This window comes from Cupressus sempervirens, chromosome 7, assembly GCF_028749045.1.
Source record: "Cupressus sempervirens isolate cs-2001-9-10 chromosome 7, ASM2874904v1, whole genome shotgun sequence".
NCBI classification, from domain to species: domain Eukaryota; kingdom Viridiplantae; phylum Streptophyta; class Pinopsida; order Cupressales; family Cupressaceae; genus Cupressus; species Cupressus sempervirens.
The window spans coordinates 101,116,171-101,141,049 of NC_143124.1; the positions used below are offsets into that span (position 1 = coordinate 101,116,171).

At 34.9% G+C, this 24,879-nt stretch overlaps 1 pseudogene; it reads left to right on the forward strand.

The window, feature by feature from the left end:
• LOC149545691 (ABC transporter G family member 11-like) overlaps window positions 1-24,879 on the forward strand; it is a 66,754-nt pseudogene that overhangs the window by 14,698 nt on the left and 27,177 nt on the right.

Genomic DNA, 24,879 nt, shown 5'->3' on the forward strand with positions numbered 1-24,879 from the left:
TAAAATATCCCTTTCACAAGGTATGTGGGGTAAAACCACTTATTCTTTCTTTTATTTTTACGTAGGCTTCCCTTGGAACTGGTTTCGGTTTTGAGCCTTTCACCAATATGAAGATCAAGGAAAATCCTCTCCTTACTATTTTCCCACAATTGGTATCAAACCTTTTCCATCTACTTCTATACTTATCAATACTTTTATGCTCCTGGCAATTTGCTTGAGTATCTTGCAATGTTCTATCATTTTCATGAATGGTGGCTTTAGAGAAAATTGAAGATGGAGAGTAGAGTTTTAACTCCTCACTAAATATTTGACTTCTGCATTCTTTTTGTTGTTCTCTTTATAAGCCATGGCCTGCCACAAAAATGCCCCTGCAGCCTCTTACTACTTCATCACATAGCTTCTCTATTTTAATTTGCCTATGGCTTCCTCTATCTCCAAGTCACGTCAAAACATGATGCTGCATACCGAGAAAAATCATCTCTAATGCCTTTGAGTTTGTCAAATCTTCACCAAGAGTTTCCTAGATTTATTATTATAAAATTTTAATTCCATCATTTGTAGCCTCTTTGCTAAAGTATGAATTCATAATATGAGAAATGTTCAATATTAGCTTGTGTAAGTTTATAACCATTTAATCCTATTTATCACTCTAGCAAAGAATCTAAAGAGAAGGTCTCAAATAGTATAAGCAAGCATATTAAAAAATCATGGCAATGAAATTTTATAATGCATGGATTCAGCCATTTGCCATATTGGTCTTCCAAGGCCTAAGGAATATCATATTGCCACAATGTGATGAATGGTTGTATTCTTTTACTAAGAAGCTCATTTATGAGATCATTATAATATCCAACTCCCCTTTCATTTATTTTTTTGCTACCCTTAGGAAAAATACATGACCAAGCAATAGAGAGACCATATCCATCTACTCCCACCACATTTAAGTAGAATCATATGGAGAAATTATATATTTTATTATATGGGTTTGAATGTGGCCTCTTGAAATTTCACTTGTTGTAGACTTTCTTTTGGCTCCCTTTCTTGCTTTTGGGCCAAAATGGGTCTGGCTAATTTTTTTTTTCTTTCCGACAACTAATACTCCAAACTTATCCATAGAATATCTAATACTGATTGGAATCAATTTTAAACATTATTTGATCATTAAAACTCATTTTATCACTTCTTGTCTGCAAGTTGTGAATTTGTGTTTGGAGGCTTGCCAACTGGCCTTAAAATCTGATTCAATCAAGTAACCAGGCCATGAAAATCAGCATGAGTGTTCAATCCTACACACTCTACCAAACTAAAAATTCTCAACCTATGATGAATTCCTAGTCAAAAGTGTCATGCCCAAACTACGAGGGCGAAAACACACAATATTTTTTTTTGAATAAATAATAATTAAACATGCTCTAAGTTTGATATGATTGAGATAGTAGTTTTAGTACAGGTTATTTCATTACAATCCTAAGATTTTAAACATGAGGATGATAACATCGTTAAAATTTTTAAACTTTCGTTATTAGATTAATATCGATAAAATTATGATATTAAATTAACTTATAATGATATGCAATAAAACTTACTTAAATAACAATGTTCATGAATTCAGATCTAAGATTACTTGCAATATCAAATCAATCAAACCTACATTAAAACTTATTTAAATAGACAATTAATTGATAAATTTAATCTACTTAAAGGTTAGAACAATTAGAGTACATTTAAATTAAAACTAACTAAATTAGTATTTACAAAATTTAAACATAACTAAGTAACTAAAAAAAAAATATTAACAATTACAACAAAAGTCCTTAATCAAAACATAAAATAACCTTAAACTTTATTAAATCAACTAATTATACTTTAACAATTTAAAGTTTCTTTTTAAACTAACTATATAAAAAAAAATTAATAAAGAAACTAAAAACACATAATTAAATAACTAAGTAATCTAAAACTAAACTTAAAGTTTAAAAAACTAACTAATTTAACTTACAAGCAAACTAAACACTATATCTTAATCTAACTACTACTTAACTAAACTCTTAACACTCTAACAATATTTAAAACATTAAAAAAAAAACTCAAACTAAATTAATTAAATAAACTAACCTACCCTAACACATCTAACTCTATCCTACTAACTCCCTTGCCCTCAACCCTACTAACTCTCCTAACCCTCCTCCCCTAGCTGCCACGTCAGCCCCTACCTCCTCTACCCACGGTCTGCGCTCTTACCAAGAGCTGAGCACGCTACCCAACTCACTGACCTGCGTCAGTGGTATGCCTTCCCATCCAACCAAGGGCGAGCCTCCAGGGTAGGCGATAACCAAGGGGGAAAAAAAATTGCATAAGTAAAACTTAATGCATTTCAAGCCCAAGGAAACATGAACTAGCGCTTTTCATGGATGCTTGGCCCAAGGCGAGAAGAGGGGATGGGTAGGTGATGTCATCTTTATGATGGCCAGACTTACAAATAAATTTAATACATTACTTTATTCCTCCCTCCAAACTGACGTTAAAGAAAGAGGAAGGGCATTTATGTAATAAAGTTTTATGGTTGCAAAATTAGATATTAAGGATATTAAAGACCAAAATAAGTTACTTTGGTTATCCAAAATTAATTTATTGATTATAATTAAATTTGAAATAAAGGACCAAAATGGAATATTCTCTGTTCAACAAGAGAATGAACTATTTCTCCAATACAATTTCCAGCATCCTGTAGGTGGATGTTTTGGAAATTTTTCTTAGGAATGGTATGAAAAGTAGATTTAATCCTTTTTAAGTTAGATCAAAACTGAAGAACTAACATATTGCAAACATTATCCCAAGTTAATTCTTAAAATTTCTCATGGCTTACAAAACTGATAGAGCATCTCTTAAATCTATTAGATGATTAAGGTAGGATTCAATGCAATTTCTATCACTTCTAAAATGGATTGATTCAAGGGTTAAATACATTATTAATTTCCTCTCTAGTCAAACCGATAATGACTTGGTACATCCAGAATCTATCAAGAGTTGAATTATTCGTTCCGTTCAATAATGCAATGCTTTATCATGAGGATCTAACAATCATAAAAGAAAAATGAAGTTGCATGCATGATCATAGTCTTATAGAATTGGTGTTTTAATTCATAATGATATTAATCTACCACCTTTTTATGCATTATGCTCAACAATTCAACTAGTGCAAGATCATCAAAATCTACGTAAATTTCTTATGAATTCCTGCTTAGTAACTTTCATGAACCTCAAATGCCATGTATTTCAATGATACCCACATTACATGAAAAATCATCTACATATTCGTTTAACTATCTATTATAACTAATAGAGCAAAATTGAAATAACAGAGTGATGAAACTAGTCTTAAGGCAATTGAGAAAATAAGAGATCAAAATGATAATGCTCCATTTTTATTTTTTTTGAAGGGAGTATCAAAATACACAAAGTTATTTCTCTATCATGTTTCAATTTTAGCTTGGATCTCTTGACGTAAGTCTTTCTTTCTTGTTCTTGCAAAATTATTTTCAACACAATCAACCATGAACTAAATCATTTCAAACTTGATAAAGACGCCATACATTTACATGGATTAGCAACATCTCTCTCTACAGTCCATATGAATAGAGGCATCACCATACATCACAAATAGAATCATGTATAATTGAACATCATTGTTGCATCTTATCTTTGATACACATTCATATGACAACATAGGATACGAAAATTTTAAGAGAAGTAAATTTACTCAATCGCTTATTTTATTATCAACCTGATTCAAGGCTCAGCCAGGAAAGAATCGGGAAGAAAACCCAGCTTCGTTGCCATATATAATAAGGTTAAAAAAAAATACAATTTACAATAGGATCTCAATCCCAATTTTCAATAATTTTATCAAATTTTCTTCATGATCAAATCAAGGAGTTTGTAATGTCTTCTAAATCTCATTTCAAGAACCATGGAGGAAATCAATAACTGATCGGGTGACAACCAAGCAGAGCCAGAAGAACATCAAGCATGCATAATCATACATGGTTTAAACAATAGGATTCACAATGAATCAAGACTAGGGAGAGGTGGATTCTTCAAACTGGAGAAGTCAAGCACAACACCAATTTCAGATGCCCAATCGGGGCCAATAACCAAGAACTTCCATTCTTCCATTTAACTTGCCATACTCATACCAAGTTTGTGCTGATGAGTAGGGGCCCATAACACCCTACCATTTATCCCTCTTCTTATCCTGAGAAGAGACTCTACACAGGTTGGAGTCCAACTAAACAGACCTCTCCCAAAATTTGTCACTTCTGCCCTCTCCTAGGGTGAGTAATACCAAAACACCCATGCAAGGAAACTCAAAATTGCAAACATAAACAAGAAAAGAAAACAACCAAAATAACAAGGTTTACAAATCTTCCCAACATACCCACAACCATACAACAGTAAAACAACAACAAGGTAACAAGAACATGAAACAAAACATAAAAATTGAATAAGGGAGGTGGGAGTTTCCTACCTTCACAAAGAGGTAATGGAAATGAACCAATTTGAGTAGAGTATCCCTCCTTCCTTCAAGCTTCAAGAAATCTTCTCTAAATGTAGAGATTGGGTAACCTCCACCACTAGTCCAAGGAAGGCCTCTAAATAGGCCTCCAACTCAACCACCCAAAAGGATCAATAACTATTTCCACCCACTAGCCACTCTAGAAACTCCTAACTCAACCTACACCATGGTTAGACCCTAAAAGGAGGTGGGGTAAGACAACTCATGAAAACCACTTGCAATTTTCGCACAAAGGCAAAAAGGGATTTTTTGAGTGCCCTCAAAAGTCAAAGCTAGGGCTTAGGGGTTGGAAAAGACCCCTAACCCATACCCACACCCTATGGTTAGAATAAAAATATGTTAAAAGCCTTAGGAAAGAGGTTTAGAGACAAAATAAAATCTAGGAATAAAATAGGTCTATCTAACAACTCTAACTAGAAAATTAAGCACATAAACATTTTACGAGTGTCAAGCGACACTGAAAGAGCATAATTACGAACAATAGGGTTTCCAAATTTTAGCACATGGAGATCAATTTTGTTCCTCCGTAGGGTTTCTCAGCTAAATATCTGCACACTCATTGCACACATCAGTAGTCCCATAAAATCACATGTATATAAATGTATATGTATCAAAAAAATTCATAATTTAAAACATACATTAATAAAGTTTCTTCTCCCTTCATAATTCTTAACCATTTGAAATATCGTAAATCAAATCTCAATCCTACGTCTACTGATTTCGTCAAGATACATATACATGAACATTAAATGAAAATCATCAAATATATCTAGAAATAACATCACACAACATGAAATAATAAAATATGTTGTAAGATCAGATAATGTCTCGACATCTCGAGTCGCAGATAACAAAAATAAGATTAATGCATCACTATGCTACGATGGGTCGGGACGAGGCCTCACATCCTCCCCCACTAGGCATGAACTTCCTCTTGGAGTTCATCAAAAAGGTATGGGTACTGAGATCGCATCTGCGCTGCATCCTCCCATGAAGTTGTGACCTCATTGTAACAATCCCATTGGACCCTAACCTGGTCCAGCTCTCGGCCTCGAAGTGCTAGGGTCTGTCGGGCAATAATGCGGATAGGCTCTAGTGCTAGCTGTCCGTTTGACTCCACCTGTAAAGCATCCCAATCTATAATATGAGACTCATCATAAATGTATCCTCTAAGTACACAAATATAAAACACATCGTGGATACGTGACAGGCTAGGTGGCAAAGCTAAACAGTATGCAACAGGTCCTATCCTCTCAAGGATCTCGAATGGCCCAACAAACCGGGGTGCCAACTTAGAGCCTTTTCTGAAATGAATCAGACTCTTGTGTGGTCAAACCCTCAGTAAACACTCTATCACCAACCTGATACTCTTGATCTATCCTCTTCGCATCTACATACTTTTTCTGCCTATCCTGTGCCTCTTTCAGGCGCTGTCTAATCAGGGTCACCTGCTGCTCCATCTTCTTTAATAACTAGGGACCAATAGATACTCGATCTTCGATCCTATCCCAACTCAAGGGTGTCTTGCACCGTCTCCCGTACAAAGCCTCATATGGTGGCATACCTATGGAAGAATGATGCCCATTGTTATAGGCAAACTCAAAAAGATGAAGGTATTCCTCCCATTTGACCTGATGGTCCATTACGTACATATGTAGCATGTCCTCCAAAACTTGATTCACTCGCTCGATCTGGCCATTGGTCTGAGGATGGTACGCTATACTAAAATTGAGCCTAGTGTTCAAAGCTGACTGCAACTCTCTCCAAAATGAAGAAGTGAACAAAGAGTCTCTGTCAGATATGATCTTACAGGGAACACCATGAAGTCTAACAATGTCCTGCAAGAACACCTGAGCTATGTCTCGTACTATAAATGTAGTATGCACGGGTGAGAAATGGGAAACCTTGGTCAATGTGTCGACTATCACCAAAATGGCATCATGGCGATGAGATGACATAGGAAGACCAACAATAAAATCCATAGATATAGTGTCCCATTTCCACACTGCAATCTCATGCGGCTGGAGAAGCCCGCCAGGATGACGATGCTCTGCCTTCACCCTCTAGAACTCGAGGCATCTCACAACTATGCTAGCAATCTGCACTCTCATGCCTGGCCAATGATACAACTGCCTCAAATCTACATGTAACTTCTTAACACCGGGGTGCACTACATAAGGTGCTCTGTGAGCCTCAAGTACAATGAGCTCGCGCAAACCTCCAATGGAAGGTACATACATACATCCCCTATGCTGCAAAAGTCCATCAGACTCCAAAGAATACTCTGCAAACTTCCCTTCCAAGGGTCTCTAAGAATGTACTAACTGACTTACTTCTGCATAAAGCTCATCAGCTGGTAAGTGCTGCAAGATCCGCTCTCTCAAGTCGGTGCAAGTAGTCACAGATGAAAGTTCATGGCGCCTTCTACTTAAGGCATCTGCAACCACATTCTCTTTTCCCTTGATGTAGTGAACATCAAAATCATACTCACACAGGAACTCCATCCACCTTCTTTGCCTAGCATTAAGTTTCAGCTAAGAAAATATGTACTGCAAGCTCTGGTGATCGAAATGAAGCTCGAATCTATGACCCAGAAGGAAATGTCGCCATCTCACCAAGGCATGAACCACTGCCGCTAGTTCTAGGTCATGAGTAGGATAATTGAGTTCATGAGTCTTCAACTTCCTAGACTCAAAGGAAATAGCTCATCCTTCCTACATAAGGACTGCTCCTAAACCATCTAAAGATGCATCGGTGCACACCACAAAATCTGCAACAGGATCTGGTACTACAAGAATTGGTGCACTCGTGAGGGCTCTCTTGAGCTCTTCAAAAGCTCTACCACACTTCTTTGTCCACTCGTACTTCTTCCCCTTCCTCTGAAGAGAAGTGATGGGGTGTGCCAATCTAGAGAATCTTGAAATGAAGCGTCGATAATAACCTGCTAGCCCCATAAAGCTCCTCACTTCAGTAACACTGGTGGGTGTTGGCCAATCCATGATGGCCCTAATATTTGATGGGTCTACTAAGACACCATCACTCGATATGACATGACCCAAATAATGTATCTTAGGTCTGAAGAATGCACACTTCGACAAGCTACCAAACAACTAATTCTCTCTCAACCTCTGCAATACCTGTCTCAGGTGCTCTTCATGCTCTCTCTCATCATGAGAATAAATTAGAATTTCATCAAGAAACACAACCACAAACTTATCCAAAAAGGTACGAAATACTCCATTCATGAGGCTCATGAATACAGCTGGAGCATTCGTAAGACCAAAAGGTACCACGGTGAACTCATAGTGGCCATATCTAGTACGAAAAGCTATTTTCGAGATATCACTATCCACAATCCTCAACTGATGGTAACCCGACTTTAGGTCAATCTTTGAAAATACTCGGGCACCCTGCAACTGGTCAAAGAGATCATTGATTCTAGGAAGAGGATATCGGTTCTTGATGGTCACCTTGTTCAATTGTCGATAATCGATACACAACCTAAGTGATCCATCCTTCTTGATGAAAATCACCGGTGCACCCCAAGGAGACACACTAGGTCGAATATGCCCCTTCTCCAAGAGTTCCTCCAACTGAGCCTTTAGCTCACTAACCTCATGAGTAGTCATCCTATATAGTGCTCTCGAAACTGGCTCAGCTCCTGGTACTAGGTCTATGTGGAAATCCACTGCGTGTGGTGGAGGCATACCAAGAAGCTCTGAAGGAAACACATCTGAAAACTCCTGAAGGATTGGAAAATCATCAAGGGATGGCTCCCTTTCTGAATCTTCCTCTCAGTCACTGATAGTGATAGAAAATAACTGACAACCCTTTCACATGCACACTCTAAGCTGCATAGCGGAAACCATACAAAGGGACACTGGCCTCTTCACTCCAAAGATTTCCCTAGAGATACCATCATCATCCACACATTCCACCCTCTTCTGTCGACAATCCACCTTGGCGTTGTGGGCACAAAGCCAATCCATGCCAAGGACAACATCATAAGAACCTAGAGGGGTAATGCGTAGGTCAGTCCTAGTAGACATGTCTCCCATTAGCATCTGACAACTCCGCACCATGGATCTAACTGACACTCTGGTTCCTAAGGCTAACTCTACCTCCCAACTAACATCCTATTTAACTGCCACTAGCTCACAACGCTCCACCACAAATGGAGATATAAAAGAGTCAGTAGCCCCGGAATCAAATAAAACTACAACCATATGGCCCTGTATAATACCTATAGCCTCGATAACTGTGGCCTAATGCTCAGCCTGGCAGTTGTCAACTGCTGCAAAAACTCTATGGGATCTACCCATGTCACCAACTGTCTGCTCTGAAAAAGCCCTGCTCTGACCACTGGATGCCTGTCCCTGCGGACACTCCCTAGCTATATGACCCATACCACCACAAGTGTAGCATGGTCCGCGAGAATAAGATCGTGCACCCTGTGACCCAGACTGCTGTGTACCTCTTGACCTACTAGATCCGTTGAATCCTCCCCTAGAAGACTGTTGAGTCTTCACTAACTGGGACTGAGGGGCCTATACTTTCTAATCCTACCTAGGACCCTGCGACTGCCACTGCTTAGGCTTAGAGCCCTGATAACCCTAAGAAGGTTTTTGCTGCTGCTGCTGGGGTTTTGGCTGCTGAGCCTGCTGGCACCTAGAGGACCCTGCTGTATAATTTTGATTCACTTTCCAAGGAGGTTTCTGCTGGAAGGAGTTTTGGTTCTGAGGCCGATCCCGTCACTCCTGCCTACCTTGAGTATCTTCAGCAACTAGTGCTATCTCTACTGCCTTTCTGAAGGTGGTAGGGAAGGCCATCCTAACTGGGCCCTGAAGAGAAAAATTTAGACCCATGATAAAGTGATGCACCCATAGTTTCTCATCCTTCATGTATTCCACATAGGGAAGGAGCTCGAGAAACCTACTCTCGTACTGAACCACTGTAAGGCCTCTTTGGTAAAGAGAATGGAACTCCTCTATCTGCTTCTGCCGAAAATGCTCTGACAAGTACCTCTCGCAAAATCTTTCTAAGAAAGATTCCCATGTGAGGGTGTCCATCCTCACTCCACCAATGATCTCCTCCTGATGCCACCAGTTGGAGGCATCCCCTCTCAACTGATGAACTGCTAGTCGTGCTTTTAGATTACTCCCATAAGGGCATAACCCAAAGCACCGTTGTAAGCTCTGCAACGATGCCTCTGCTACTGAACCCTCAGTGGTACCAGTAAACAAGGGTGGTCCGAGTCGTATCAATTCCCTGATGTCATCCCCTACATGCCTAGGAGTTCTTCCAAAAGGGGGTTCTCTCTGGTGTATGGACTCTTCCTCGTGATCACCCTAACCCTCTATCTGCCTCGGTGGGGGATTCCTAGTCCTCTCTTTGACTCTGGGCCTGCCTCCTCCGGGTCCCTCTGCTTCAACTACTGGAATCTGCTGGACTGGATGAACTATAGGTACCACTCTCTGTTGAACTACACCGATCAAAGTCTGGAGTGCATCAATTATATCCTGATTTGGGTTCGGTGGTGGTGGAGGTGGTGGTGGTCCACCCTCCTGTCCCGCTCTACCACCCCCAGTCTTATGACCTCTGCCTCGCCGGTTGCGAGTAACAGGCGGCAGCTACACAATTAAAAGTTTGAGTTAAGTTTAGGAAGCATAAAGATTTAAGGTTCCTAGTGTTGAAACCTGGCTCTGATACCAAAATGTCATGCCCAAACTACGAGGGCAAAAACACACAATATTTTTTTTTTGAATAAATAATAATTAAACATGCTCTAAGTTTGATATGATTGAGATTGAATTTTTAGTACAGGTTCTTTCATTACAATCCTAAGATTTTAAACATGAGGATGATAACATCGTTAAAATTTTTAAACTTTTGTTATTAGACTAATATCGATAAAATTATGATATTACATTAACTTATAATGATATGCAATAAAACTTACTTAAATAACAATGTTCATAAATTCAGATCTAAGATTACTTGCAATATCAAATCAATCAAACCTACATTAAAACTTATTTAAATAGCCAATTAATCGATAAATTTAATCTAATTAAAGGTTAAAACAATTAGAGTACATTTAAATTAAAACTATCTAAATTAGTATTTACAAAATTTAAACATAACTAACTAAAAAAAAAAATATTAACAATTGCAAGAAAAGTCCTTAATCAAAACATAAAATAACCTTAAACTTTATTAAATCAACTAATTATACTTTAACAATTTAAAGTTTCTTTTAAACTAACTATATAAAAAAAATTAATAAAGAAACTAAAAACACATAATTAAATAACTAACTAATCTAAAACTAAACTTAAAGTTTAAAAAACTAACTAATTTAACTTACAAGCTAACTAAACACTATATCTTAATCTAACTACTACTTAACTAAACTCTTAACACTCTAACAATATTTAAAACATTAAAAAAAAAACTCAAACTAAATTAATTAAATAAACTAACCTACCCTAACACATCTAACTCTATCCTACTAACTCCCTTGCCCTCAACCCTACTAACTCTCCTAACCCTCCTCCCCTATCTACCACGTCAGCCCCTACCTCCTCTACCCACGGTCTGCGCTCTTACCAAGAGCTGAGCGTGCTGCCCAACTCACTGACCTACGTCAGTGGTACGCCTTCCCATCCAACCAAGGGTGAGCCTCCAGGGTAGGCGATAACCAAGGGAAAAAAAATAAAATTGCATAAGTAAAACTTAATGCATTTCAAGCCCAAGGAAACGTGAACTAGTGCTTTTCATGGACGCTTGGCCCAAGGCGAGAAGAGGGGATGCGTGGGTGACATCATCGTTATGATGGCTAGACTTACAAATAAATTTAATACATTACTTTATTCCTCCCTCCAAACTGACGTTAAAGAAAGAGGAAGGGCATTTATGTAATAAAGTTTTATGGTTGCAAAATTAGATATTAAGGATATTAAAGACCAAAATAAGTTACTTTGGTTATCCACAATTAATTTATTGATTATAATTAACTTTGAAATAAAGGACCAAAATGGAATATTCTTTGTTCAACAAGAGAATGAACTATTTCTCCAATACAATTTCTAGCATCCTGTAGGTGGATGTTTTGGAAATTTTTCTTAGGAATGGTATGATAAGTAGATTTAATCCTTTTTAAGTTAGATCAAAACTGAAGAACTAACATATTGCAAACATTATCCCAAGTTAATTCTTAAAATTTCTCATGGCTTACAAAACTGATAGAGCATCTCTTAAATCTATTAGATGACTAAGGTAGGATTCAATGCAATTTCTATCACTTCTAAAATGGATTGATTCAAGGGTTAAATACGTTATTAATTTCCTCTCTAGTCAAACCGATAATGACTTGGTACATCCAGAATCTATCAAGAGTTGAATTATTCGTTCCGTTCAATAATGCAATGCTTTATCATGAGGATCTAACAATCATAAAAGAAAAATGAAGCTACACGCATGATCATAGTCTTATAGAATTGGTGTTTTAATTCATAATGATATTAATCTACCACCTTTTTATGCATTATGCTCAACAATTCAACTAGTGCAAGATCATCAAAATCTACGTAAATTTCTTATGAATTCCTGCTTAATAACTTTCATGAACCTCAAATGCCATGTATTTCAATGATACCTACATTACATGAAAAATCATCTACATATTCGTTTAACTATCTATTATAACTAATGGAGCAAAATTGAAATAACATAGTGATGAAACTAGTCTTAAGGCAATTGAGAAAATAAGAGATCAAAATGATAATGCTCCATTCTTTTTTTTTTGAAGGGATTATCAAAATACACAAAGTTATTTCTCTATCATGTTTCAATTTTAGCTTGGATCTCTTGACGTAAGTCTTTCCTTCTTGTTCTTGCAAATTTATTTTCAACACAATCAACCATGAACTAAATCATTTCAAACTTGATAAAGACACCATACATTTACATGGATTAGCAACATCTCTCTCTACAGTCCATATGAATAGAGGCATCACCATACATCACAAATAGAATCATGTATAATTGAACATCATTGTTGCATCTTATCTTTGATACACATTCATATGACAACATAGGATACGAAAATTTTAAGAGAAGTAAATTTACTCAATCACTTATTTTATTATCAACCTGATTCAAGGCTCAGCCGGGAAAGAATCAGGAAGAAAACTCGGCTTCGTTGCCATATATAATAAGGTTAAAAAAAAATACAATTTACAATAGGATCTCAATCCCAATTTTCAATAATTTTATCAAATTTTCTTCATGACCAAATCAAGGAGTTTGTAATGTCTTTTGAATCTCATTTCAAGAACCATGGAGGAAACCAATAACTGATCGGGTGACAACCAAGTAGAGCCATAAGAACATCAAGCATGCATAATCATACATGGTTTACACAATAGGATTCACAATGAATCAAGACTAGGGAGAGGTGGATTCTTCCAACTGGAGAAGTCAAGCACAACACCAATTTCAGATGCCCAATCGGGGCCAATAACCAAGAACTTCCATTCTTCCATTTAACTTGCCATACTCATACCAGGTTTGTGCTGACAGGTAGGGGCACATAACACCCTACCCTTTATCCCGCTTCTCATCCTGAGAAGAGACTCTACACAGGTTGGAGTCCAACTAAACAGACCTCTCCCAAAATTGGTCACTTCTGCCCTCTCCTAGGGTGAGTAATACCAAAACACCCATGCAAGGAAACTCAAAATTGAAAACATAAACAAGAAAGGAAAACAACCAAAATAAAAAGGTTTACAAATCTTCCCAACATACCCACAACCATACAACAGTAAAGCAACAACAAGGTAACAAGAACATGAAACAAAACATAAAAGCTGAATAAGGGAGGTGGGAGTTTCCTACCTTCGCAAAGAGGTAATGGCAATGAACCAATTTGAGTAGAGTATCCCTCCTTCCTTCAAGCTTCAAGAAATCTTCTCTAAATGTAGAGATTGGGTAACCCCCACCACTAGTCCAAGGAAGGCCTCTAAATAGGCCTCCAACTCAACCACCCAAAAGGAGCAATAACTATTTCCACCCACTAGCCACTCTAGAAACTCCTAACTCAACCTACACCATGGTTAGACCCTAAAAGGAGGTGGGGTAAGACAACTCATGACAACCACTTGCAATTTTCGCACAAAGGCAAAAAGGGATTTTTTGAGTGCCCTCAAAAGTCAAAGCTAGGGGTTTAGGGGTTGGAAAGGACCCCTAACCCATACCCACACCCTATGGTTAGAATAAAAACATGTTAAAAGCCTTAGGAAAGAGGTTTAGAGACAAAATAAAATCTAGGAATAAAATAGGCCTATCTAACAACTCTAACTAGAAAATTAAGCACATAAACATTTTACGAGTGTCAAGCGACACTGAAAGAGCATAATTACGAACAATGTTTCCAAATTTTAGCACATGGAGATCAATTTTGTTCGTCCGTAGGGTTTCTCGGCTAAATATCTGCACACTCATTGCACACATCAGTAGTCCCATAAAATCACATGTATATAAACGTATATGTATCAGAAATTTTCATAATTTAAAACATACATTAATAAAGTTTCTTCTCCCTTCATAATTCTTAACCATTTGAAATATCGTAAATCAAATCTCAATCTTACATCTACTGATTTTGTCAACATACATATACATGAACATTAAATGACAATCATCAAATATATCTGGAAATAACATCACACAACATGAAATAATAAAATATGTTCTAAGCATCAGATAATGTCTCGACATCTCGAGTCGCGGATAACAAAAATAAGAGTAATGCATCACTATGCTACGATGGGTCGGGGAGAGGCCTCACAAAAAGATTTTAATTTCCGAACATCCATACTTTAATTATCCTGGAGGAAAATAGTGCTAAAAAAATATAAACTGGTCTTAGGTTTGCCATTACAAACTAGTTTATTGATCACTTGGGGTTCTGAAAACAAGGATATAGGTTCTTTGGCATTCAAAGGATAAGAATCCATAATTAGGGCTTATGAAAAATAACAAGATGAATTAGAAAAATTTCTAAAAATAGGCACATGGTAATTTTAAACTGGGAAATGTGTTAAGAGTAATTTTTTGCAAACGAATGGACATAAGAAAGTATGCAGATAGATTCGTCATGACCTGGGATTTGGTATACTTCAAGTATTTCAAGGACACAACATGATGATAAAATCCATTTAGGCTTACCAATTACTGGATCTAACTTATAACATGTCGAATATGGGTACAGATCAATCTAGATACCTTAGTCATAACAAAACAATGTAAACTGAGTTTTCAATCATGTTAGCAAATTTATCAAATGGATTCATCATGATCTTAAAATTGGAACATATGAATTGTTTGAACCCTAAAACACAATACAAAATGAATCTCTTCATTTGGGTCAACTAGGTCAAAGATATCATTAGTTGAATAGGGCTTCCCAGAGTTGTGAATAACTACACAAATGCATGAAAGAGTAAATGACCAAATTTGAGGGGTTCAAAACCTAGTCAAACATATTTGAAATGGGCTAAAAATTAGAACAATGTTCTTTGATATGCATACCAAACATTCCCAAAGTGGCAAATCGTGACACATTCCTAGGTAAAAGATATTCAAAGACAAATTGTGCCACCTGTCACTATTTGACACTTAGGCAAAATTGCGAGTTTTGACACTAGCTCAAAATGGAACTTTATCAAATGATATAGGATGGAAAAATAACATTTTGGATCACATGCATATGTCAAATGAAAGGTGTCAAGCCATTCAAACATCATCTAAGCATCGAACTGACAACTGGCTACATATGCATAAAAAGCACTTTAGGGCATTGATTCTTCAAAATTTTCAATATGTGATTGAAATTGACCATGCAATTTTCAGTCCCAACAGAACATACCAAATTAAAATAATTGAACATAGAAAACTTGCAACATGAGTTTGAACCATTGACATTGAACATAGAGTCATATTACATTCCTAATAGTAACATTCAAAAATCAAAATTCAAATAGAAATTCAAGGAAACATTCCACCAGTGATATAGTTGTAGAATGGTGGAGGTGGGGGTGCTTGAGTACTCAAGTACCTAGTCTGAACACATCTCAAGGATGGGTACTTCAAGTTTTGGGAGGGGATGCCAGTCTGTTAGTTACATTGCATTCAACCAACCATAGAAAACAAAAGTAACACATACTAGTTTCATAGCAAAAACATACCAATTTCATAGCAAAGAAATACTTCATTTCCAATTTCTTACATAATGTAGTGTATGAAATGAAATGAGCAGCAATGCACTTCAGTTAAATAAAGTGCAAATCATATAACATTACAATTAAAAGTCATTTGATATGAAATATTTACTTAATAAGAAAAAACTTCGATCCATCCATGACATCTATTGCATTTAGTCCTTGCAAAATAAGAGTAGAAATATGTATATAACAATGGAATTCCATTTACATATTAGTTATCAATGCACCAAATTGTCAAATGTTAGTGCCAATGGTCTCCTTTTTATCAAAAGACATTAGTCTATAAATCAAAACATTGGGTTTATACGAAATTATTTGCTACAATTGAGATTTGTCATTGAAATGAATAACAACTACATGTGGCTCAAAATATTCAATTACATATATGCATCTAACCATGTCCTCATGCACCTTCACATTTGCACATTGAAGATAGGGTGGAAGTTGGTTATTTCTCTCTATCAAAAGGAAAACTAGACATGTCAATGTACTTCACCTTCCACCATTCAATATAACCTCTCAAGATATCTAACATGTCCTCATACATATGGGTTGAGTCACAGGACATCTTCTTGTTTGCAACAAGTGAACCCTCCAAATTGTGATTGATTAGCTATCACTCATGTAGTTGAAGATAGTACTCTATATTTTTCTCCTTAACCTCTATAAGAAATATGTTGAGCTCTTTGTTTTTCATCTCCAATTTAGCATTCTACAACTTTAAGTGCTTATAATCTACTTCACATGTAGCCAAATTTTTTAACAACAAAGATATACTTTTCTCTTTATTTTGATTGTGTTTCTTTTAAGGTGAGCTATTGAAGTTGTCATTCAGGGTGAGATCGTCTAAGGCTGCATTGCCCCCATTGTCATGACTATTGGCTAGCCCCACAAACCACCAATATCTAATACACCCAATACAGGTACTTCATCTAAACTATTATATTACCTCCTAGTTGACGAGTCACTCATCTTTCCATGCTTTTGAGAAGTAGTAGATTTTAACAATCCTATAGTTGTAGCCATGGGAATATCAAATGGTTATTAATTAGGACCTTCCTTTCAATAGAAATCTTTGCAACTATCCATGACTACATCAACATATAATAACTATGCTTGTATTCCAATCAAAAGGTTTAATAAAAAATCCCTTAAGAATAAATCAAAATAAATAGAAAAAGTTCCACAAAATAGCAAAATACCTAGTCAATATTGTTCAGTGGAAGTACAAGTATTGACTTAATACAGTGATAAGATCAAATCATCTCCAATTTATTAAAACATCCATCAAATTGAAGAAAAGTATTCAAAAATTTATGATAAAAGTAACTATACATTTGAAATAAACATTGGATACATTATAAATTGAAATAATACTCTATAAAAATAGATGATTCTATTTAGTCATCACCAATAGACTATACACAACTAGAAAGACAATAATTACAAATAAAGCAGAATCACACCATAGAACAACCATAGTATGATAACAACCAATTATGAAAAATAGATTAGACTATTGGATACAATTGTCTAATTTTGTGTTGTCTTTGATGTTACAAAAATATCATATTAGTTGGCAGTCAGTGCTTACCAAGCTCACTTGGTCAGCAAGGCAATTTTCCTTATCTACCAAGCATTCTTAGAGATTACTCTACAAAGACAGTGCCTACTGAGCTCACTCGAGTTTCGGAAGAAATTATGGCTTAAAGTAGTGTTCACCAAGTTCTCATGGTTAACAAAGGAAAGTTAGTCAGAGTCAGTGTGAATTTAGTTCACTCAGTTGCCAAAGGATTTTGCAAATTCACAGTGTTAAGCAAGCTTCAATTGGTTAAAACAAGAAATCATTTTAGGATCAATGTTTACCAAGCTGGGTTGGCCAATGAAACATTTTTTTGATTTGGTATATGAAGTTTAATTAGTTCAAGTATTGATTCTAGCCAACTGTGGTAATGATTATTGGTCATTTTAACTTATAAATGAGTCGACTTGATATTCTAAATGGTATAAATGAAAGGTCAAGTTGAGATTCTAGTGTGTGAGGGAATGCAAATATATTGATTGATTGAGAAGGAAAGTGTGTGAGAAAACTTGAAGGATGTCCAGATATCCTTGAGGAGTAGCAAAGTTATATTCAATCACAAAGGATCTAGCATGAAGTAGAATAAAGATCTGTAATCAGCAATTTAGTTGCATCTCATTTAGGTCATTCCATTGTTACTTTCTTACCATTGTAGTAGTGATTCCAAAATCTCTTAATAGAGTTGGTTTAGCAGCTAGTTTTAAACCCTCTAACAAGGTGATAGTTCTATTGAATTGTTTTAAGACCTTTTGCAAGGCCATTCCTAATAGGGTGATTAAATCCTCTAACAAGGTCACACCTAACAGTGTGTTTTGTAACCTTTAACCAGGTTGGCTTCTAACAGGGCTCACTTCAGAAGAGTAAAAATCAATTGCTAGTTTTTCCATATTGGGTTTCCACATTAAATCCCAGTGTCTCTTGTGTTCATGTTATTTCTTTTATGCTTGCAAGCTAATCACTATGAATGTTTAAGATCAGTAATAAGTTAATCACACTACTTTTACTAAGTTACAACAATTTCTGTGTATTTATCGAATGACAGTAGTAATCTATTTTATTCTTAACATCCAAGGGATCTAAAATATTTTTCTGGTAACTGATTCCCCCACCCCCCCTTTATTCCATCTATATTTCCAGCATAGATAAATTTAGGTTTCCCTTAATGTACATTAACAACAAAGTGCAACAAATCAACATGCATAAATCAAAAAATATAGTTTGAATGGTCCAATTGAACTGGAAATAAGGACTTAAAATAGTAGACAATTTAACAAATATAAAGGAAATTTTTGACATTTGGAATAAGAAATAGTTCCAATTTCATTGAAGAAGGGAAAATTTTTACCAATGCAATCAACAATGCTTAGTAACCCTACTAACAACAATGTGTACACTATTCAATGAAAAACTAGAGACCATTGCTAGTTATGATGGCATATAAAGTAATCTCCAATGTTTTGCTGCTAGTTTACACCTCCTCCATTGTTTGTTTTGGGAAACACAAAAAATTCTTTCATAAAAACTACAACGCCTCTTGGGGTCCTTGTGCACTATTGGAGGCGTGATACCTAACATGTGAATTTTGAGGCTACATCCTTTTAGGGATAGGAAGGTGATCATTGGATTCTCTGACCACCTTCAATGTAACTTTTAATTTACCCTAACTTTATGTATAGAAGTTGGATGAGTGTAGCCTGCAAATAAATGATGATCAATATATGCAGACATCAATAACTATAAGATTGGGCAAAAACAAAAGAGAGGTAATGATACATTACATTGCTCCAAATTTGTATTAGAGGATAGGTCACAAATGTTCCCCGCTTCAAACAAATTTAACAAGTTGCTTAAAAATTCAAAGAAAAATGAGGGTACGGTAGCCTAGTAATCAGCTCAAGAGCCTCTACAATTTTGACTTTTGTAGGCCTTGCACAAAGTGTTTTAATGTGGCACATCACACCACTACCCAAACCTTCGATGATACCTTTACCTAAAAATATACCTTAATATTGCAGGTCTACATGATGACCAATAGCATAAGAGAGAATAGCTTCCTCTTTGCCTCCCTCATCATCATCCACTCCCTTGAATTGTAAAATATGCTTAGAGGAAACCTAGGTTGTTTGTCCCAATTATGATTATTGTTACTTATAAATAGAAATAAAGGATACATCTATCACTTTTACTAATTCACAAGGACTCTACAACTTATCTTGAGCATCTATTTGACTTTCCATGCCTATTTCCAAAGGTACAAATTTTTGATTGTCTGATGGGTGCGAGCTTATAGTTCCAGCTAGCCTTATGGATCACTCAACCAAAGAATCATAATACATCACAACATCTCTCCTTGCTATGTCCTAGCCCACAAAAAGTAGAAAAATGTTTTCTCAAATTACATTAACTAGGTAAAAGCACAAACCTATGTCACCCTTTTGTAAAGGGAAAGGCTAACAAAAGTATAATTGTTCACCTTCAATGACATAAAATTGGTTTTTTTTTTGAATTTGGAAATGACTTAAAATAATGAAATGAGTAGGAATGGATGAATTTTAGGACTCTAATTTTTAACAATTATTTGAAATAAGAAATTGATATATTTTCCTAATTTTTATAGATAATTTCTTAGGTGTCAAAAAAAGTTAAAAATTAGGGGTCTAGTTCCCACCACAAAACCATATGCAAATAAGCTTAGTTCCCTTTGATCTCATACTATGTTATAGTTAACATATATATCTAGAACAATACAAAATAAAAACAAATTCTTTAGAACTATATGTTCTCTTTATAAGGATTGAAATTGATAGTTTTCATCTCCCACCACATTTTTCAAAACAAATCTATTCTAACCAGGAGAAAAATTATACATTCTAGAAGAGAAAGCTATCCTCCAGAATTTCATATAACTTTTTGATTTTTTTGATATGATTTAATATTTTTTTCTTTCTCCAAACTCACATCTTGTCAAGTATTAAAATACGCAGTTTTGGAAATTTTTAATTTCAATATACTATATCTAATTAAAACACTACAAACTCTACATGAGAATATTTTTCACTCGAAGCTCTATTAAATGGTGTTTATATGTTATTAAAAAAATATCATAAAAATTAAATAGGAGTTATTGAAAGGCCACTTTTCTAAAATAATTTTATTTCATTAGTAATTGGATACAAACTAGTATAAAACATGTATTTAATAGACATTTCCAGTTGGAAAAGTGTGAGACCATATATAACTTAGCTAGAATGAATTTATCTAGATCATATGTTTAAAAAAATTTAATTTTACATAGAAATATTCAAATTTAGTCATTCTGATAAGTCAGCCTGAAAGGTGACACAACTTTATACTTTTAACCAACTCTAAACCAATCTCCCTTTGTAAAATAATCCAAAATACATTATACATCTACATCTGGGGCTTCCATCATGGATCAAGTCTTAAAAGAAATACCACCACTATCAACCTACATTACTAATAACCAAATAATATAGGTATTAAGTCTCATGGATGCTACTATCAAAATTTTTTGCACTAATGTCTCCACCAATCACTAAATTGAATGCAAGCATACCGCTTCTTCAAGATGTTCAACTATGGGATTTTTTCCTACACAACCCTGAACACCACCATTACAATTAGGAGCGGGTTCTAATGAAATTCAAAACACCAATAACTTATTTTCTAAATAATACATTACCTGTGCCAACCATATGCTACTTACCAAAACTTCAATCGCATTTTCATCAACCAACATTGCCTCTGTGTACTTTCTTAACAAAAACTTACTACCACTCCTACATTTCATCGATGTCGATTTAACATACTCACATGTAGAAGTCGGGAGAGAAATAAAATTCTTGTCTTCACACTCAACTATTGTTGTAATAGTGTCTTTTGTAGTAGATGTCTGACATAGAATAAATCATTTGCTCCATTTCTTAGATATCAAACCAACTTGTTCACAACCACTAAATGTATGATTGGTAAAAAAATAAATTAATATGTTATTTGATCCAATAGAAATTAAAAATAACATTTATTTTCCTCATTCATCCACCCTCTCACTTCTAGAAATAGAAGGGATCCCCCTTATATTGTCCTCAAAGTCAATATTTTTTCAGCACTTACAAAGTTTATTTTCCCTCTATAAGACTTATTCTGTCATGCACGAGATCATTGTGTGCAACTCTTATCAACTACAATTGAGGTACAAGGTGGTGCATATATTAATATTTTAACAACACAATCTACAAAACTCGTATCTACTAAAGATGGAGTGCCCTATCAAAAAAAGATTTAATGAATATCAACAAATTTCTCTAAAGTGGTTCACATGTTTACATAGATTTTTTGTGTAAAGAACAAGCTATTATATCAAAATGATCATACCATGATCTCTCTTCTCTTCACCAATGCTACAACCCTTTTCAATCTCCCCTTCCTCAACCAATCACTCTCGTAGTAATGTATTTCCTCTTCAATCTTGGCCAAACCCTTTTTTAGAACGACCTCAACTGAGGAGACCTTGTACAGTTTGCATATGAATTTTTGTAAATGCTTGCTTTGGGCATCAGACCTTATCCTCATCTAGTAATCAACACTTGTGGCCCTCTTAAAGGTGTATCCTTTTGATTTTGACTCATAATAATGTCACTTGCTATTTCTTGTAAAAGGCTGCCCATGGCAAGGTGCCTGAATAAATGAGAGATTGTGAATTTGCAACCTATGCAGGTTCATTCTTACAATATCACAAAACTTCTTTCCCCCATCAACAATTTTTTTTTTGACAAGGTAGTAATATATCCTCCTTTGGGTGGAATTTTTAATTCTATATTGAACCCTCCCCTACATAGATGAGACAATAAGACAAATATAAACATTACCATAAAAAAAATACTTATAGCATGTAAATATAATACATATGAGTGCCAACTTTCTACGGATTACATCATTTATCAAAAATGAATACAAAATTCAAACTTCACTGCAACTAAGGGATGTCTCACTAGAAACATTAGTATCACACTCACGAATTACAATGTCTCCCATTGCTTCCCTCAATGGAAAATCCATTACTCAAGCTTTCTCACTTTGTATCTGAAATTAAGTGTAAGTCAATGCAACTGTTCACACACCATTAATTTGAAGTATATGATTTCAAAATTATTATAAATGATAATGACTTTAATTCTCATACTCACAAGGCCATCTCTACCAAACTTGGGAGGAGTCCTTTGCACACCACCCTTGCTCTCTTAAGAAAGGAAATAAAAAGAATTACACATTTTAACCATTGTTCTCTATACTCAGAGGATAATATATTTTTTGGGTGTTTTTAAACCACTAAATCTTACTATTTTCTTTTTGGTATCCACTCTTTGCCTTTTGTAGAGCACCTCTTTCATATCAACATAAGGCTTCATTCTTTCCTATATGTAGGGTGCCTAAAGTGAATCTCTAATTTCTTTTAATTTCTCACTTAATTTTAACATCCTATATAGTTTGTAATAATATAATAGGATTGTTACTAAACAAAACTTCTTGATAAATTTAGGGCCTTGCAAATCCTAATAGTTTTGTGATGTTAATATTTTAACAAAACATAGTAGAAATTATTGCTTCATTGTCTCCAATCTTTTATATCTATCTATATGGAGTTGCATTCTTGATGGAATTTTGTTACATAACATAGTATTGATGATAGCTTTGAAATTTGTTATTTTTTTGTGGAAATCAGGTAGACTGGTAGCTAATGTATTTCAGTTTGGATCTATCAAGATGAATGATTGGAAGAAAAATCTCTCCTTCAGAATAGTAGTATGATTTAATCATAGGTTGCTCCTTAATAGTACTTAACTTGGGCTAAGTCATTTTTGGGTAATTTTTTTATGTTTGAAGTTAAATACTTTTTTCTCTCCTATGTTTTCTTTTGGGAAAATGTTACTCAAGATGATACATTGATTGGGACCTTGACTGTGAGGGAGACTATAGCATACTTTGCTCATTTGAGACTCCTTGATAAGATGCCCTAGTCAAAGAAATCAATAGTAGTGGAGTCTACACTTGTTGAAATGAGTCTTCAAGAATGTGTCAACACTCCTATTTGAAATTGACATTTGAGGGGAATTAGTGATGGAGAAAAGAGAAGAGTTACCATTGGCTTGGAAATCCTCATGAGGCCAAGGTTTTTGTTTCTAAATGAACCAACAAGTGGTTTAGACAGGTAAAAATTAATCACTCTAATTCTTAATTAGTAGTAGATCCTGAATCTAGAATAGCATCATAGAGGGCTTTAATGATTTTTTTAATATTCCTCATAGACCACATAATACTCCATTAATGAACATATTGTTCTTTGCATACAATAGAATACTAACTGCTAGTGGTTATGACTAATTGGGTAGACTATTGATTATCACTATTTCAAAACTACATGTATTAATATGTGATAAATAGTTAATTGTAGTACATCTTCATTTTTTGCTACCCAAAAATTAAGAATTTGGCCAAGGATGGGTGTATTGGTATAGCTTCAATTCATCAACCAAGTAGTGAGGTGTTTGAACTCTTTGATAGTCTCTACTTTTTCTCTAGAAGGAAAACTGATTACTTTGGAAAGGCATCTTAGGCATGTGAGCAAATCTTGCTTCACTATAATGGTTGGTTTCCATATTTAATAATACTAGATTTATTGTCACCAAGCTTAGTTGGACGGTAGGTTGTTGTATTTAAGAATATTTGAGTTACTACTACCAGTCTAGGAACAAGATTTTTTGTAGTTGTAGAGAAGTAAAGTTGGATCAGAGTGTGGTTGAAGAATAAGTTGATGGAAGTTTTTCTTTCACAAATAAATTGTTTTGAAATTTCTATTGAAAATTGAGGTCATTGGTAGATACATTCAATGGATATTAAATGTTTCTCTACTACTAAAACTAAAAGGCCCACTATGCACTATACAATGGCTTCCCTCATTTATTAAACTATATTTCCTTTTCACCTAAATATGACAAGATGAATGTCAATTCTGTAATCTATTTGAAATGAATCACAAAAATCTAATAGTATTATCAATGATGGTCAACAATTATATTACTAAGACTCTTCTTTATATGCATACTTATGTTACATAAGTAAATACTCTTAATATTATATAAAAATTTATTTCTATTATATAGATAAAAACTACTTGTAATTTATGAAATAATTACACACATATTAACAAGGAAAAATCATCTAGAGAAACACTCAAACCTATAGAATAGTAACTTAGCTAAGGTCTGGGCATCAAAAATAGAAACAAATACAATAGCTTTAGATAGCTACAACTATTATTTTTAGATATATATTTTTCCCTAGATGGAATATGCTTATTTAAAACCCTTCATATGAAATTCTCTATTAAAAAATGGCTACATTGATTGATGATTTAT